The 19237-nt window shown below is 40.1% G+C and overlaps 1 protein-coding gene across 15 annotated transcripts in view; it reads left to right on the plus strand.

Moving 5' to 3' along the window:
- Positions 1 to 19237, plus strand: part of GRIP1 (glutamate receptor interacting protein 1) — a 658304-nt gene that overhangs the window by 341016 nt on the left and 298051 nt on the right. The window lies entirely within an intron of this gene.

A 19237-nucleotide genomic window follows, 5' to 3' on the forward strand; every position in this document is an offset into this window, starting at 1 on the left:
TATATTATCAGTCTTATAAAGAGATTCCACTCTCCTTTAAGCCTCAATTCTTCTAGTAATGCTTCTTTCTAATGACTCTCCGCATACTGCCTTTTTGCTGTTTTCATAACTCTTTCCACCATTCACAATACGGAGGTGTTTATTTCCATCCATCTGTGGGGAGTTCCGTTTCTGGAGTAATATTTTTCTTGCACTGCTTTGAGTCTCTTATTTTGTTCTGCACAAATCTCTCCACCATGGATCTGGCACCCAGTTAACACTCCTGTAGCAGGACTCCGGTGTCCTTCTTTGAAGTACAGTTCAGAGAGGAGACTTTAATTTTTCAGCACTGATCATTCCGAGCCTCTGTTACCACAGAAACCACAGTTGTCATCCTGAGCCCTGACAGCAGCAATCAGCCCTGGCGGTTCACAGACCCGAATTTCAGACAATCAAAGGCACGGCGCTTGGAGGTCTGCCGGTTAGAATTTTCTCTCCCACAATGTCAAGAAAGCAGAGCCCTGGTTCTCTCCTAATTTGTCAGAGCCAAGAAAAGGCATGTGGATGGAGAGCTGAATGCCTCTTTAAGCCAAGGTGTCAGTCCCAAGCACTTTTATTATTCTCTGGAAAATGAGGTTGTAAAAAAGTAATTGCTGACACAACCTTAATGATAGCACGTTAGGCGTGCTTGCTGTAATTAAAACGGGAATTTTATTATCCTAGGCCTCTGAGAGCCTGGCATATACAAGCATTCAGATCTCCGGATTGACAAAGTAAGCAACTTTGACTCCTGCTGCGTTAGCTGTGTGGGCCGCAGGCTTCCTTTGTGTCTCTCCTGGTTACCGCTTCTGTAGAAAACCGCCTCGCTCCTGGAAAACTGGCAACTGGCATCTGTGTTTGGAAGGAAGCCCCGCTGTGACGGTGCCCTGGCTTTCAGCACGCTTAACACCGGCGTGTCATAGAAGGCACTGCTGTTTCTCCTTTGATTTCCCTTGGAATAAAACATCTCCATGTTGTACAGTGAGGTTCGAGTTTTACCAGACACTGTGGTTAAACACTGGAGAGGACTCTCTTCTTTCATTGGGGTAGCATTTCTGTTTTACTTGTTTTAGCTGGTAGATTAGTAAGAAAGGATGGAAAACTGCTAGTTATGAACATTCAGAGATAGTGGCTTTTTAAAACTGAGTTGATTATTTTACTCCTGTGCTGGGGGTTTTAGAGGATGGGGGTCCACAGGAGTCGATTCCACGGCCTCCACTGAGATCCAGGAGCCTTCCAGTTCTCCTGCTCGGACATCTGCGTTACCCGTATGTGGTTGTGGCCTGTGGGCCCCAAAACAGCTGCCAGAGTTTCAGCCACCTCCTCTGAGTCCCAGAGAGAAACAGGAGAAAGGACATCCCCGTTTGCTTTTTCTTATTTGTGACCTACTTTTTCTTGTCTACCATTGTATCTGGCACAAAGTAATGTCCCATGAATGTTTGCTCATGCATGTGAATTTTTAGATAACAAGTAGTCATAGTCTCGTTAGTTGTATTTGGAATTCCAGTAATTAAGTGAGACATATTTTATAAATGGCCACAAACAGGTCTGATTGGACAATGTACTACTAAACTGGGAACCTTCTTATCTAAAACAGTGCACAAGTGATTTTATGCAGTTACAGCATCACCACCCCATAATCTCTAAAACTAAATTTAAGACCTAAAATTCCAGATGGCTAAGATAGTTTTTATGACATGAATAATTTAAAGTCTCTTTTGAGTCTATGGTGTTACCATACTAGCTTAATAATAATCCAAAAACACTTCTCATTTTTAATATTTTTAAAATAACAATTATAACAGCAACCGACCTCTTATCTTTTTATATTCTACTAGAGGCCCAGTGTGCAAATTTGTGCACAGGTGGGGTCCCTAGGCCTGGCTGGTTATCAGGGCCAATCAGGGCTCTCTCGCCCAGTTCCAATCAGGGCCAGGCTGATCGGGGCCTGCCAGTCAGGGGGAGAGACAAGGGAAGGGACTGTGGGAGGTTGGCCAGCTGCGGGAGGTTGGCTGTGAGAGTGCACTGACCACCAGGGGAGGCAGCCCTTGTATAGAGTGTCTGCCCCCTGGTGATCAGTGTGCATCATAGAGACTGGTCAAGCAGTCGTTCCCATCATTCAGTTGTAACGGATGCTTAGGCATATATATATATGTATATCATACACACACACACACACACACACACACACACACACACTAGAGGCTGAATGCACAAAATTTGTGCATGGCGAGGGGAGGTTATCCCTCAGCCCAGCCTGCACCCTCTCCAATCTGGGACCCCTCGATGGATGTTCAACTGCCCATCCTCCCAGTGGGATCGGGTCTAAATGGGCAGTCAGACATCCCTCTCACAATCCAGGACTGCTGGCTCCCAACTGCTCGCCTGCATGCTTTCCTGATTGCCCCTAACTGCTTCTGCCTGCCAGCCTGATCACCCCCTAACTACTCCCCTGCCAGTCTGATTGATGCCTAACTGCTCCTTTGCCAGCCTGTTTGCCCCCAACTGCTGTTCCCTGCAAGCCTGGTCAACCCCAACTTCCCTCCTCTGCCAGCCTGGTCACCCCTAAGTGCAGGTTTGATCACCCCCAACTGTCCTCCCTTGTAGATCTGGTCCCTCCCAACTGCTCTCCCCTGCTGGCCATCTTGTGGTGGCCATCTTTGACCACATGGGGGCAGCCATCTTATGTGTTGGAGTGATAGTCAATCTGCTTATTACTCTTTTATTAGATAGGATAGAGGCCTGGTGCATGAGTGGGGGCCAGCTGGTTTGCCCAGAAGGGTGTTCCGGATCAGGGTGGGTGATCCCTTGGGGCGTGGGGCAGCCTGGGAGAGAGGCCTGTGGTAGTTTTCAGGCTGGCCATGCCCCCCGGAAATCCAAGTGGAGGCCCTGGTATCTGGGATTTATTTATCTTCTGCAATTGAAACTTTATAGCCTGGAGCAGAGCCAAGCCTCCTACTCACTCCGTGGTGGCAGCCATTTCTGTTGGTATTTATTTATCTTCTATAATTGAAACTTTGTATCCTGGAGTGGAGGCCTAGGCAGGCCAGAGCTGCAGAAGCTTGGCTTCCTCCATTGCCGAGGAAACCCAAGCCTCCCTCCTGCTCTCTATGGCTGTAGTCACCTTGGTTGGGTTTATTTGCATATTCACTCCTGATTGGCTGGTGGTTGTCGCATATGGGTATGACTTGTGGGTATAGTGGTAGCATGCTCATTTGCATATTACTCTTTTATTAGATAGGATATATAACTTTCATTCTGTGTTGCTTTAATCTATATAATCTATTCTTTTCTTCCTTAGCTGGCAATCCAGTAGTTCTGTTTAAAATAATGAAACCTAGGAATAGAGGAAATATCTAATGAGATCTCCTTAAGGGAAAAAAAATGGGGTAGAAGCCTGCATGGGCACTTTATGAACCCAGAGTCAGAAGATGGGCTTGTAGTCTCCCTTTGTTATTTAACCAACAAGCTAAACAAAGATTTTAATTTTAACATTTATAATTGTGCATCGCATGCTTCCTCAATGCCCTTTCTTCCCAAGAGTAGAGAATATTCAATTTTTAAATAAAGTTGCAGTGACAGGTAGGGCAACCCATGGCATATAAGTACCACATCCAGATTCTGTGTGGATGACTCTCTTGGCATCTTACTCTTGGGTTGGCATCCAGTTGTTGTTAAGAACAAGCATATCATAAGTCAATAATTTGTGTCTGATTTGGATGACCTATTTTTGGAAAAAAGATGTATAGTTCACATATATATATTTTATATTGGACCCATTTTTTGGACAATTATATTTGTAAAATCAGGAGAATGTTGTTATCCTTAAGTTAGAAACAAAAAATTGTAGATATGATTATAAGCAATAAATAATGCATTTTTCAATCACTGTTCCTGCTTCTAGAATGTTGTAATAAATTATCTATACTAGTATATGTGTGTATATATGTATATATATGTATATATGTGTGTATATACATAAAGATAGTATGTATTTCAAATATTAAGACCTTTAGAGCTATAGCAATCTATAAAATAATTTTAAAACCACTACTAAGCATTAGTGATAAATGATATTTTATAACAGAAATTCAGAGTGGTGGAATTGTATGTGATATTGGGAATGCTTGTAGTTTTAAATGTAATCATAAAACAAAAACCATTACTATGGCATATATGTATCATGTATTAAAATATAAGAAATACATATAATGTATATCATAAAATATATATGAAAGTGAATTGAAAATAGAACTACTAATAAGTGTAATAATTTCACATTTTGGTCAATCATTCTACAACTATTGCCGAAACTGGTTTGGCTCAGTGGATAGTCGGCCTATGGACTGAAAGGTCCCGGGTTCAATTCTGGTCAGGGGCATGTACCTTGGTTGCGGGCACACCCCCAGTGGGGTGTGCATAAAGCAGCTGATCGATGTTTTTCTCTCATCGATGTTTCTAACTTTCTATCCCTCTCTCTTCCTGTCTGTAAAAAATCAATAAAATATCTTTTAAAAAAATTATTCTACAACTATTAAGTGGCTATTATATGAGTCACTCTACTGGTTATTGATTTTGTGATGGATTTTAGATGGAATTTTCTGAATATTCATTTAATTAGAGTGTGATAAGACAAAGAGGAAGTATAAAGATAAGGGTAAATGTGTAATTATCTAGCTTTATCCAAGCTGCTTACCATTTTCTTTAAGATACAAACTGTAATAAAACACTCAAAAATAAGTTTGAGTCGTATAGTGAGAGAACACTTAAATTTGTATTGAATAACATATGATCATGAGCTAATTACTCCCCATTTTGAGATTCTATGCTGTAAGTTGGAAAACAGTCTCTCCTAGTTTTGTTTTTGAGGAAAGGAATTAAATGAAATAAGCAGTAGCAGTTGCATTGCATGGTGTCTGGCACATAGCAAATATCACCTAGATACTCAGTTTCAATTGTTTGTATGGAAAATAATACAATAATAAATATTTAATAATGCAGGAATAAACTTTCGCATACTCATAACTGTAAACCTACTTTGCCTCACCCTGTACATAAAGAATTATGCATATTCAAAATAAGTATTCTACATGCAGAAAAGATTAACGCCAACATGGTCTATCTCAATATTAACCAAAAACTTTGGAGATCAGCTTAAATATCATAAGGCAAAAGATAATATGTGCCCCTTTTTCATCAGGTTTAGGCCATTCATGTTAGTGGTCAAGAGTGATATGTTTTATGTGAACAAAGCTTAGTTTTATTCAGCTTAATTGAAGTACAACTGACATATAAAATTGTAAAATAAAGTGTACATCAAGATGATTTTATATATTTATTCACTGTGAAAAGATTTTTTTCCATCTAGTTAGTTAACAAGTCCATCACCTCACTTATTTATTTACTAGGTGCCCGGTGCACAAATCGAAAGGAACTTGGGCTGTGAGACTGTGGTGGGCCCATCCTCTGTCTAGCCCTTCCTGCCGTGGCCCCTGATCCCATGTCTGCCAGCTGCCCCTCTCCCACCACTGCCGCTGATGGCACTGACCCTCTCACACCTGATGGCGTGGAGCGATTGGGGCCAGCACCAGCCGTGGGTGCGAATGATGGCAGTTGCCCCAGTCACCCTTCAGGAGCAGGGGGAAGTGGAGAAGCCCTGGGGGGTGATCAGGGCTGGCAGCCGCCAGTTGCACCCACTGAAGGTGCAGAACAATTGGGACCAGCACCAGGCACCAGCAGTGGTGGCTCTGGTGTCGGCTGTGGGTGTGAGTGGGGCTGGCATCAGCAGTGGCTGTGAGCAGTGGCTCCGGTGCTGACAGCAGGTGTGAGTGGGGCAGTTGCTGGCAGCAGGTGTGAGAGAGGCGGCTGTTGGCCCCAATTACCCCTCAGGAGCAGGGGGAGATGGAGAAGCCCTGACAGGTGATCGAGGCTGGCAGTTGCCGCTCACACCTGCTGGTGGTGCTGAGTGATTGGGGCCAGCACAGGGTGCTGGCAGCGGGTGCCAGTGCCGGCTCCAGCACATGCAGCAGGTTAAAGCAGGGCCAGAACCAGCAGCAGGTGCGAGTGTTGGGTGGGACCTTGGCGCATGAGAACAGAGAATTTTCAGTAACCACCAGAGGCTTGCCCTGATGACAGCAACCAGCTCCCTGCCTTGGTCTGGACCCCTGCTCACTTGCTCCACCATCCCACCATGTCTGATGCCTATGTTCCACACGGGCCTCCTGGAGGTTAGTGCATGACATAGCGACTGGTGGTTCGGTTGTCTGGTTGTTCCACCATTCAGTCTATTTGCATATTAGGGTTTTATGTATAAAGATTTATTTATTTAGTTAGTTATATGGAAAATGTTAAGTTCTACTCTCCTAGCAATTTTCAATTATACAATACATTGTTATCAACTATAGTCACCATGTTTTACATTTAATCCTCTGGAAGAAAGAAAACTTCTTTAATCCAACTAGTCCAGCAATTCTTTTTTGATCTGACTAGTAAAATGTTTTTGATAATGTTAAAGATTACTGGATTTTTATATTTTAATCAGCACCAAGAAATAGAAAGAAGGGAAGGAAGAAGGGAGGAAGGAAAAGTTGATAGATGTCATCTTTTTAAAAATATATTTTTATGTTTATGTTTTATGTATGCTGAGATTCTGTGAGTTAATGTTGCTAGTGTTTTGTTTAAATTTTAAAATGAAATGCTATTGTTTTCTCTGCACAATTCTTGTCTTGTTTTGCAATAGTGATTTAGGGTGGGCTGTTAAAAGACTGTTAGTTTCTTGCCTATATGTTGCATTATTGACACAGTAAAAATTGTGGAATAAGCTACTCATCCCCTAATTGCATCCTATCATTCGTTAATAATAGAAACTCATTTTTAGAAATCAGGGTTCATTCCTTTAAGTTACCTGTGATTCTAAGCTCTGGCTAATAAATAGGACATAAGCTAAAATGTGACATGGAATATCTGTGAAGTGCCCTACAGGGGAAAGCACAGTCTTCTTTATTTTGTCCCCTATTCTGCTTCGTGAATATGGATGTCATGGCAAGAGATAAGGAAGCTATCATAGAGTTTAAAGGGGGAGCTGTTTGCTAAGAATTTGGGAGCAACAAAATAGAAAGATCCTGAGCCTGTATGGCTTTGCAGTGAGCCATTGAGGCCCTGTATGGAGAGCCTCTGAACTTTTTAAAAAATATATATATTGTATTGATTTTTTATAGAGAGGAAGAGAGAGGGATAGAGAGTTAGAAACATCGATGAGAGAGAATCATTGATCAGCTGCCTCTTGCACACCCCCCATTGGGTATGTGCCTGCAACCAGGGTACATGCCCTTGACCTGAATCGAACCTGGGATCTTTCAGTCCGCAGGCCGATGCTCTATCCACTGAGCCAAACCAGTTTTGACTGAACTTTTTTTTTTTAATGAGAGAAAAAATCCTACTATGTATGAGCCACTACTTATTTAGGTTATCTATTATCCACAGCCACACTAATTCTAAACATTAAAGTAATAGAAGGCTATTTTTATTGGTATAGGTTGTAAAACATGAGCTATACTAAGATCTGAATTATCTTCCATTTCATTTTTATAACATGTCAGCCCTCGAGGTGGATCTTAATCTTGACAGTGAGTGGGTTGTGTTTTTCTCTTTGAAGTGCCCGTCTGTTCTATAAAGTCATAACATCTGTAAGTAGTAACCAGCCCTTCTGCATTCGAGGACTTAACCCAGGTCAAGCTTTAGCATTACCAAGGACAGCGCTGTTAAAAAGAAGTTGAGACTTCTCTTGTCCACATTCTTAGGCAAGCAAAAACCCTTTTCTTTATACAGAATTTTCCCAGGCTTCTCTGAGTATGTCAGGAGCTCCTCAGAGTTTATATGCATATTTCTATACCCATATTACCTATTTCAGCTTCTACATTTTACCTTATAGATCCTCATAAAGCAGCATCCTTAATTTCCATGCCATTTCTGTTCTTTTTCTGTCTCCTTTCAAGAGGCTATGTGTTTAAAGAGTGGAAAATTTGTAGAACTAGTTTTAGAAATAAGTGAAAGAAAAATATTATTTGTTTTCCTCATTTGTATTAGTTAGGTTTTTCTCCATTAACACGACATAGATGACATAATAGATAAACCGAAGATTTCAGTGCTTACAATTTACATTTAGATTTCTCTCTATTGGGTCTGAGTGGCTGGGAAGCTTTGCTTCTGATGCAAATTGGGCTCAGATCGGCTCTATTTGTCTCTCATTCTGCAACTGGAAGCTACCCAGTTCATAATCTACTGGCAGATGGTGGAAGAGGACTGAGTCTCTTAGGCCTCACCTGGGAATGATCATTCTTTCACTTCTTCCACATCCACTGGCCAAAGTCAAGGAGGCAGGGATATCTATTCTGTCTATTCTTCCAAGGGTGCAAATCTATAATCTATTATAAAAATGGAAATATTTGAAGCCATACTTTATGGAACAGTGAATGTATGCTTTCTTTTGATATTCATCAAACACACACACACACACACACACGGAGATTTATCTAATTCTAACTTTAAGATAGAGATGGAGTGAGCAGGGGCAGGCTAGAAGGGGTCAATGGGAAAAAAGGGTGGCATACATAACACTTGGGACAATAACAATTTTTAAAGAATATATAGATGGAGTAAGGTCCAAAAAAGAGTGTCTATGTACTTCTGGACGTTTGAGTTTTATATTAGAGAATTATTTCTTTTATAATCTTTGGGGAGATTTTAGATTTATAGTATTACATTGTAAAAGCGTGGTTGAGTTAACCGAACCGTGTTCAGTGTGTGTTTAAATAATTCTGAAGGCCAAGCTCCCAGCTGGTGTCTTGCAGAGTCAGTGTCACACTGGGTCTCTTGAGGAAATTCGCTTTTGATTCTGATGACTGGTGCCACTGCATTTTAGAATCCAGCTGATTTTATTTAATGGACAAAATAAAGATAGTGGCTGACTTTACTGCCTGAAATTCCTCCGGCTCAGTGATGCTCTGGGAACTGTGCTGAAAATAGCCTGCTCCACAGAGCGTCGTTTCTACGTATGATTGCAATATACACTGGGGCCTCTGTGGACATAAAATATAATAGCTCCGTGAGAGACTGCTTCATTGGTTATTAGAGGTCAAGGCAATTACAAATAGGTGCTTCAGCTTTTAAAAAGGTATTGTTCAAGCCCTCAGATCACAGTTTGAAAAACAGAATCACTGAACATGATGGTAGGTTGGGCACTACAGTTTTAGACTGGTGAAGCCAAGCAGTAGGCACTAGTATAGCTCATTATAGTTAGTCAGATTCTAACAATTTTGGCATCATTCCCCGAAGAGAGAGACATTTAATTCTTATTGTTTATTCCACTCCACATTTCTGGCTCCCTTGCATTGGGAAGGGCAGTTACTATATCTAGGCATTAAGCGAGCGTAAGTAGATGTTATTATGATGCTGCTGGACCAATGCACTTAGGAGTCAGCTTGCCACTCTCTATCTCTTCTCCTACTGGATTAACATGGAAGCAGGTAGAGATGATGGCAGCCGGGGTCGTGGAGTCGCTACATAGAGCACACCCACTGGGTTGCCACTCAGCTGCACTGGAATTGGCAACACAATAAATAAAATGCTTTTTGTTTGTTTTAGTTATGTCCTACATTTCTTTTAGATATGTAGGGCAGTCGTTTCCATATTGCAGATGATATAGAAAATAACTGAACTACAAAAAGTCAAGATATGTTGCCAAACCAAAGAGTGATAATCTCACATAGTCTGTAATGCTGTGGCTTGAAGCTATTCTAACTACTGGCACGCATACCAGCTTGATCTTTATTCAGTTGCGGAAATGTACTGGACCAGCTGCCCTAGAAAATTATAAAACAGTGTGAGAAATTTAACTCATGAGTCATAAATTAGATATTAATTTATTTTTCTTATGAAAAATGTTGAACACTTCCTATATGTTTTGGGATACCATGAACTCCCCTATTATCCCCTCTACCACACACACCCACACACACACACACACACACACACACACACACACGTCTATCTACCCCATAGGTAGTGATGTAGATTGGCTGGGATGATATAGGGTAGGAACAAGGAGATCTAATACCATTTGTGACAATGACAATTTATTCACTGTGTAATCTTAGGAAATCATTTAATTTCTTTGAACCTGTTTTCTTCTCAAAGGAAGGGGTTTAATTAGATGATTTTCCCAAAAACTGTGGGTCACAATCCAGTAGTGACTTATAAATCTACAGAAAATCTCTACCAGCATTTTTAAGACTTTATTTTTAATATATATATATATATTTCAGAGAGGAAAGGAGGGGGAGAGAGAGAGAAAAAAACATCAGTGATGAGAGAGAATCACTGGTTGGCTGTTTCCTGAATGCAGAATTTTATCCTAAGTTCCGTCATTCACACAGACATAATCACTAGGTTGATCATCCTCCCCTGCCAGAGTCATACATTTGTTACAATTGATGAACCTACATTAAAGTATCCTAATTATCTAAGCCCATATTTTACATTAGGGTCCACTCTGGGGGTACATTGTATGGCTTTGGACAAATGTATAATGACATGTACCCATCCTGATAGTATCACACCAAATATTTTCACACCCTAAAAATCTGTGCTCCACCTTTCCATCCCTCCTCCCAGTCCCCAGCAACCACTGATCTTTTTACCATCCCCATAGTTTTGCCTCTCCCAGAATGTCATATAGTTGGAATCATACATAACATAGCCCTTTCAATTTGGCTTCTTTCACTTAGCAATATGCATAAGGTACCTCCGTGTCTCTTCTTTGATTGGTAGCTTGATTATTTATAATGTTCATTAATATTCTACTATTCAAACGTAACATAGTTTATTTAGCCACTCAACTGAAAGACATGTCAGTTGCGTCCATATTTTGGCAATTATAAACAAAGCTGCTATAAACATGTGAGTGCAGATTTTTTCATGGACATAAGTTTTCAACTTCTTTGGGTAAATACCAAGGAATGCTGGGTCCAGATGAAATGCTGGATTCTAAGGTAAGACTATGTTTAGTTGTGTAAGAAATCACTGAGCTTTCTTCCAAAGTGGCTGTGTTACACTGGGTTTTTGTCAGTAATAAATGAGAGTTCCTGTTGCTCCACATCCTGGCCAGGATTTGGCATTGTCAGTGGCACTTTTTTAATATAATAAAAGTAAAATAGAAATTATTAGAGTGCTTCTTACATGAAACTTTTATTTCTGTTTTGTGTATATAACAAATATGAATGCATATACTGAGTTGCAATGTAAGATGTATTTTTAGTATAGGTGTAGTCAAAGTTTGAATAGTGGTTTCTTCCAGCTCAAGTATTCTGTGAACCTGTGAATTTTTACACACATGATCTAGTGATTTTAAAATATCTTATAATACACTAAGTGAAACACATCTCATTATGTAAAAGCAAAACATATATATTTTGTGTGTGTGTATAAATATAGTCCAAAATGTGTGCATTTATCTATACTAATAAAGGGGTAATATGCTAATTAGACCAGATAGACTGGATGTCTTCTGGACATCCTTTTTGACGTTCTTCTGGACAAAGTCACAATGGCTGTGAGGGCCAAGGAAGGCCAGCAGCCGCTGCAGCTGGCAGTGGCAGGGGCAGTAGCAGTGGGACAATGGGCACAGCATCTTCCCCTGATTGGCCCAGGTGCCTCCCGCAGAGGGAGGCCAGTGGCAGCAGCAGCATGGTGACAGGGGTGGTACCTTGCCCTGATTGGCCCAGTCACCTCCTGCAGAGAGAGGTCAGACTGGGAGGAGCAGGGGGCCTAACCCATCAGTAGGACATCCCCTGAGGGCTCTCAGACTGTGAGAGGGGGTAGGCCAGGCTGAAGGACCCCTCCAGTGCACACATTTTCATGCACCAGACCTTTAGTATATGTGTGTGTGTGTGTGTGTGTGTGTGTGTGTGTGTGAGAAGAAGAAACTATAAAGGTAATACTAAGATTAGTTTTGAATGAGGTTTCAAAATGTTTTTGTGTGTGTTTGCCTTTATATCATATAATGTTCCTGTATTCTATTTTTTAATATACTTTCAAATGATTATCTTATTCTAACAGGAATCTAATGTGTGAGCTTGTCATTTGGGCAGCAAAGTGGAGAGAAATCAGATAGCAGTAAGGGGAAGTGTGTCTTGCAGTCAGGGGCTTGGACACACCTGCTCCCATGCCACCTCACTGACACAGGGTCAGCCCTTACGAGGACTCCGTGTGACTATGTCCCTTCTACTTCTGCAGGCAAAGGTCCTTTGAAGTCCCTAGATTTTTTTCTTTTTTTTCTTATTTTATTTCATTATTTTTTCTCATTTTTTTAATTAAGATATTATATGTTCTTGGAGCAGTAAATGGTGATGTGGGAAACCCAAGGCAGCAGTAGCTTTATTTATCTTCCCATTACAAATGGACATTGAAGCATGAAATAACTTCTCAAGGAATGACTCCAAAGTACAGAACACCAGATGGACCTGTGTCTGAGCCTGTGAGGCTACCTGTTGTTAAGTGTTGTCTCTGGAGTCCATTCTGGACAGTAGATGTCCAAAGCCCCCTGACTCAAGTAAGTCATCAGTTTTCTAGGTGAATCAGCTGAAGGCTGGTTGACTTCTCACTGAAATGTTCTGGGCTTAAATGACATGTGTGATGGTGAACACTTAGGAAAAAAGGAGCTGTGGTGAAGTGAATTCCCCGCTACCCCGTCATGTAACACATGAGGCTCACTGCTCAATGCAGCTCTAAGGTGGGCAGTTCCTGCGAGTATCATTGACACCCCATCTGCTCCTCTCTCATGAAAGTATCACAGAAGCAGTTTACTAAAAAGTGCTGATATGTGTAAAGAGGGCACAGCCTGTGTCCTGTTCATATATGTCAGGAACTTCTCATGGTGGGACAATCAAAACAAGCTTTCCAGAAAAGCTATTTCCAGTTTAGCAGAGCTCCATACAATGGGCGTCTCTTACTACTCAAGTGTGAACTCCCAGTTTTCTAGTTTCCTAAAGTGTACTAATTCAACTCTCAATCTCTCACTTGGAACCAGAGGAATGATAAGTGTTATGGATTGAAGGCTCCATGTTTTCCTACCTTACCCTTTCTTTCTACAAGGCACCGTTTCTGTGTTCTAATTTGTTTCTATTTCCTAACCCATCTCTCCCCTACCATTTCATTGCTTAATCTATAACCCATTGACATAATGCTAGAAATGTTCATTGCACTGAATCACTGTGTTTTATTCATCAGATGTGTTGGCAAAATGTTTTCAAAATGGGTAGCTCTTCTTGAATTCTTTCTGTTGAAGCTATCTCAGATAATTCCTAGTTGTGTTTCCCCTACCCTTTCTTAGTTTGAAGCATCTCAAACTGCTTTGCACATAGACCTCTTGCTGTGGTGTGCCTTCAGAAAACTCTATGGTGAAGCAGGGCGTGTGTGCAGAACTCCCCATTTTCATTCTGAAGCCAAAAGGAAAAGGAGAAACTCTTACTTGATGGATGATTCCCATGTGTAGATATTTACCTGCTTTCCTTCTTTCATTTCTTTTCCAAAAGATGTCTATTGACTGCATCCCAAGGACCCAGCTCTGAGCCTGTGGCTCCAATAGCTTAATGTAGGATTAGTGAAGGCCAGAGGACAAATGGATTCTACAAAATTTGGGTTTTCTTTGCTTTATTGATTTTATCAAAGTGCTTCTTCAATACAATAAAATTTTTGAAATAACCTAAAAGGTTATTATAGAGGATAGACAAACATAATGAAAATACTACTAATCTTCAAGTGACATGATTCAGGTTAGAATTCTACTGCTTCCCAGTTTAGCTGTTTTATCTTGGTCATACCATTTACCTTCTCAACTGCAAAATGTGAGATTTTGATCCTACATTACTATGTAGCATCATTAAAGAACATTAAAGCTGACATAAATTACTTTGGCTATTACCTTTATTTTGAATTTTCTTTTCTAGGCACTAGAAGAATGAGAGACTTATTCCAAAAGCCACATATTTTGATAAAATTAGAGAACTCAACACCTTAATTTGTTAATATATTCTATTTTCTTATGTGAGGATAGGTAAAATAATTTTAATCTTCTGACCATGTCTTATTCACATTCAGATTTCAACTCTGCTCCTAAATTACTGTGTGGTATTGGTCAAGATGCTTTCTATGACTAGGCCGGTGCCCTCATATGGAAATAAACAAACTGAATTAGGATAACCTACGAAGTTCCTTCCACTCTGCATTTGGTTCATCTATAAATTGCACCTAAGTCTGGAGCTTCAAATTCTTTAATTTTAACATCACCTCCCCTGGGAATTCTGAGAGCATTGTTTTTTTGTTTTTTACATAAATGCAATGACCTCTTTGAGAACAAAACCTCATGGCAAAGTGCTCAGTGTGGTTTAACTTGTGTGAAACTCAGGTATGATGATGTTTCATTTGTTCAGTAGTGTACTGATATTATGCCTTTTGGCAAATGGTTAACTGCAAACTGTTAGATTATAAGATATCTTAAGTGCTACCTTAAATGAGCATGTTTATCTGGATTGAATTGTAGTAATATCTCAGGATTTTACAATAAGTTCCTATTTGTGAAATCATAGAATTATAAAAATATTAGTTGGTTCTTAAAAATCATGTACTCTTAATCCATGTAGCATCCCTCACTGGTTAAATCTCTTGGGAGATAGGGAGGAGCTATACCTTCCTAGTAGAATTAATTTCCTTTTGGGATGGATATAATTGCTAGAAAGTTCCTTGACACATTGTGTGAAAGTCTTCCTTCATGTAATTTTCCCTCCTCTTTCTATTATTGTTGTTGGCCTTATTATTATTGTTATTATCATTATTGCTTTCTAGATCAGCACAGACTAGTACTCATTTTTCTTCAAGTTGAGGATCAGAATTATGACTACCTTTCCATTATGTTTAGCCCTCAAGATGTTTTGTTTTGTTTTATGCCTCTGTGTGGTGACCGTACCTCCCATCCAGGTCAGTCCCCATTTATGCCTGTTTTCTCAGCACAATATTAATGGCATCTTCTTTCACTCTCAAAATTTTCTAATTGGATAATAAGTTACAGAGTCACTACCTGCCTCTGTAATAGCATCTGCCAAATTTATTCTGCAGATTTTTAGATCTTAAAAGTGCTCTATAAGAAAAGAGAAAAGAATGTTCAGGAAACAGCTGAAACCAGTTTGGCTCAGTAGATAGAGCGTCAGCCTGTGGACTGAAAGGTCCCAGGTTCGAATCTGGTCAAGGGCATGTACCTTGGTTTCTGGCACATCTCCAGTAGGGTGTGTGCAAGAGGCAGCTGATCGATGATTCTCTCTCATCGATGTTTCTAGCTCTCTATCCCTCTCTCTTCCTCTCTGTAAAATATCAATAGAATATATTATAAAAAAAAAAAAGAATGTTCAGGAAACATTTTTATTTACTATCAGATTCACAAAGAGAGTAATGAAAATTTCTGTAGGAAGGAAATCTGCTCTACTTCGTATATCCTACTGTTTCTCAATGTAATTATGTGAGGTTTTGTTTTGTTTTGTTTAAGTTTAGCATTCTCTCTTTTATAAAAATAGTTTAGGTGCTCTGGCCAGGTGGCTCAGTTGGTTGGAGCATGGTCCATACACTGAAAGGTTGTGGGTTTGATTCTTGGTCAGAGCACATACCTAGACTGTGGGTTACATCTCTGGTTAGGACATAAAAAAAATATCCTCAGGTGAGGATTAAAATAAATAAATATATTTTAAGCGAATTTTAGTTCCAATTATTTTAAGTATGTGTGTTTTCCAAATTGTTAGAAAGATTACCTTAAGTATTAACCATGTGGCCCTTATTTTCTTTTTGTTTTTAATCTTTATTGTTGAAGTTATTACATATGTCCCTCATTGACCTCTTGTAGCCCGCCCCTGTCCTCCACGCCCCCCTCTCGCTCCTTCACCACATTTTCTATCTGTAAAATAAGAGTTAGTGTGGGCTCTTGGGATCAACAAGTTAGAAAAAAAATTGGCAGTCATCCTAGAAGAACCTCCCTCATTTTATTTCACCGGGTTAGTAACTCATGGCAACTCAGAATCAGCAAGACATTAGGGGTGGTGGAATCTTTTGCATTAATGAGGGATTTCACTACACCCATAGGACTGACTAGCCAGCCTGTGAGTGTCTACATTCCAGCGGAGCTGGAAGGGTCTGCGGCTGGAAACTAGTTACCAAAGTCTGATATCAGGGACAGATCTCCATAGGAACTGTTTTGTGGCACCTAGCACTGATGCGCCCAGTGCTCCTGTCTGAGAACACGTCTTCCCTGGACACAGGGTCCCGTCTAGCCGTTGTCCCTGAACAAGTGAACTACAGGTGTGTTGGCCTTTAGTCCAAGAGCAGCTGTGTTAACCAAAACACAAAAATGGGAAAGAGACTCAGAACACCAAATAAGATTTAAAACCTGTATCTTTTAAAGCCCAACCTGCCCCTGGCCGGTGTGGCTCAGTTGGTTGAGTGTTGTCCCATGAACCAGGAGGTCACGATTCGGTTCCTATCAGGGCACATGCCTAGGTTGTGGGCTTGATCCCCAAAAGATGGCATGCAGGAGATAACCAATTGATATTTCTATCTCTTTCTTCCTCTTCGTCTCCCTCTCCCTTCCTCTCTCTGAAATCAATAAAAACATATTTGTTTTTAGTAAGTAAATAAATAAAGTCCGCTAACCTAATTTGGTTTGGCAGTTGGGTACGTTGGAGGTAAGTGCAATATCATTTCTGATAAAAGGCGGACCAACACAATTACTGTTCCCATGCATCACCATTATAAGGCATCGGCAGCCATAGAGGGTCATTGTAAAATGATCTGCTGAAGATTACATTTTTAATTGTCTTTCAATTGCACTAACATCAATCACTTTGGCACTGCATTTCTTGGATTTGCATAATGACAGCTCAGCAAGATCAGATACCATTTTTAATTACAGACTTTTCTGGCATGCTTGTCTTCGCTCCTGGGTGTATGCCCTCTCCAAATCCATGAGGCCATCACATGCGTGCATTTTCCAAACCAAAGAAATAAACACCGTCCTGGGCCATGTTATGGATGTTGTTGTTTTTGAAGTGAGCAGAATGACAGCTGGCTCTAAATGACTGGACAGCATTTTGAAGTTTAAAAGGACCGTTACACAAAGCTGTCTTAAAGAGAGCACCTCCTATGAAACTGGCACAGAGCCTTTGGCTTGTACGGTTGGCTTGTGCATGCTGCCCTCTGTCTACAAAATTCAAGAAAAGGAAAATTTTGTCTTAAGTTGTCTAAAATTAAAAAAAAAATAAAAACAAAACAAAAAACAGGTTGGTATAAATATGTGTGTTTTGTAACTCTCTAGACTTTTTTTCCTTGGGTAACAGAGACAGTTTCTGATCTGAGAAGAAGTGTTTCTAAAGATCACTCTTGAATAAGGTTTTTGGAACTTGAGACATATTGTGCCATGAAAACAGAGGCGTATATAAATAGTAATCAGGTTCTCAGCACTTTTCCCAGTCTCTTGCCTGAACTGTGTGTGTTTGGCTGTGAGAAGGGTCAGGAGCAGAGACGGTTAAACTAGCTGAATTGTAATGTGCAGGGCAAGCTCACATGTCCTGTCTCGAGAGGTGGGACGGTGGAGTTTACCAGGCTGTCACTTTTCCACGCCTGTGGCATAGCTCCCAGTTAAGCCACCATAGTTACCGAGTCAAGAGAAATGGAGGAGGCATGTTTAGCATCTTTGATTTGAATTTGTCTGTCCATAGCCCAGATGTCTGTTTTAACACATACTTCCACTTTGAAAAAACGCCTTCTCAAAGGATAGAAACCTAAAATAGGAATATTCGACTTAGCTGATGATGGAGTCCTCCAGGGAGCTTTATTAGCATGCCGATCTCTCCAGGCCCCAGAATTCCCAGATTTGGGGGGAAGGGGGAGAGAAATCTGCATGTCCTCTGGAGCCTCAAAGGAACAGCCAGATCACTGATCCGATATCCAAAATATCTGAACCTCTTTTCTCCCAACCAAAACCCCAGTTTCATCCAATCAGTGAAACTCAATTAAGAAACAAGTAGAAAATAAGTGAATCCACATAAACTAATAATAATAAATTAAATGTATTTGATTTTTTTAATGGTTTTTCAAAGTAGTTTCACTTGACCACATTTAAACTTTATAACAGAGAAAAAAAGAAGGTGATTATAATTTTTTTTTAGATAAGGAAACTGACCCTTATACTAGGTGTACCAGTTAGTAATGCGGACTTTTTTCAATAGTTACACATATGTTGATATTTATGCGATTTGATATGTATGCTATTTTGTTGTATTGACAAGCTTCAAAACTTCATGTGTCAAATTTGCTGAAGGTGTTAACATCAAGGATATTTTTACACTTAAAAATGTCCAATTTCGTGCCAAAAAAAAAAAAAGAATATTTGCGGGAAGTTATAATTCATTATTTTAAAGAAAAGTGCTGCTGAATACTTAGGGAAACTTATAGTGAGCATGCTCCATCTCAAGATACTTGTGAATGCTGGTTTAAATGCTTTAAAAGTAATGATTTTGATGAGAAAGATAAAAAATGTCCAGGTCAATTTGAACCACACTTTGATCATGAAACGACCAGAATGTGCCAGAAGACACGGCAAAGTAATTTTGCTTCATGATAATGCGCTATCACACACACTTCAAAACCAGTTAAAGACACGTTAAAAGATGTTGCCTGGGAAGTATTAACACACCCACCATTTTCACCAGACCTTGCTCCTTAGATTACCACTTGTTTGGATCAATGGCACACGTACTTTCTGAGCAGCACTTCAAAACATACAAAGAAGTGGAAAATTAGGTCTCTGAATGGTTTGCCTCAAAACAAGGAAAGTTCTATTGGGACGGTATCCACAAATTACCTGAAAGATGGGCGAAATGTATAGCCAGCAATGGACATTACTTTGAATAAAGCACTTTTGACGTTTCTCTTAAAATCACCGTGTTTTCTTTTATTACAAAATCTGCGTTATTAACCGGTACACCTATTATATCAGCTACAGCAAATCCTCCATAGCACAGAATGGATATACTAGTAAGTAAATCTCAGAAGCACCATCAGAGAGAGGAGTTCTAGATGGGCGAGTGAAATATTCCTGCCAGTGCTTCTTTTCGTCAGAGAGGTC

Source organism: Pipistrellus hanaki (assembly GCF_964339955.1).
Source record: "Pipistrellus hanaki genome assembly, chromosome: 3".
Classification (NCBI taxonomy): Eukaryota; Metazoa; Chordata; class Mammalia; order Chiroptera; family Vespertilionidae; genus Pipistrellus; species Pipistrellus hanaki.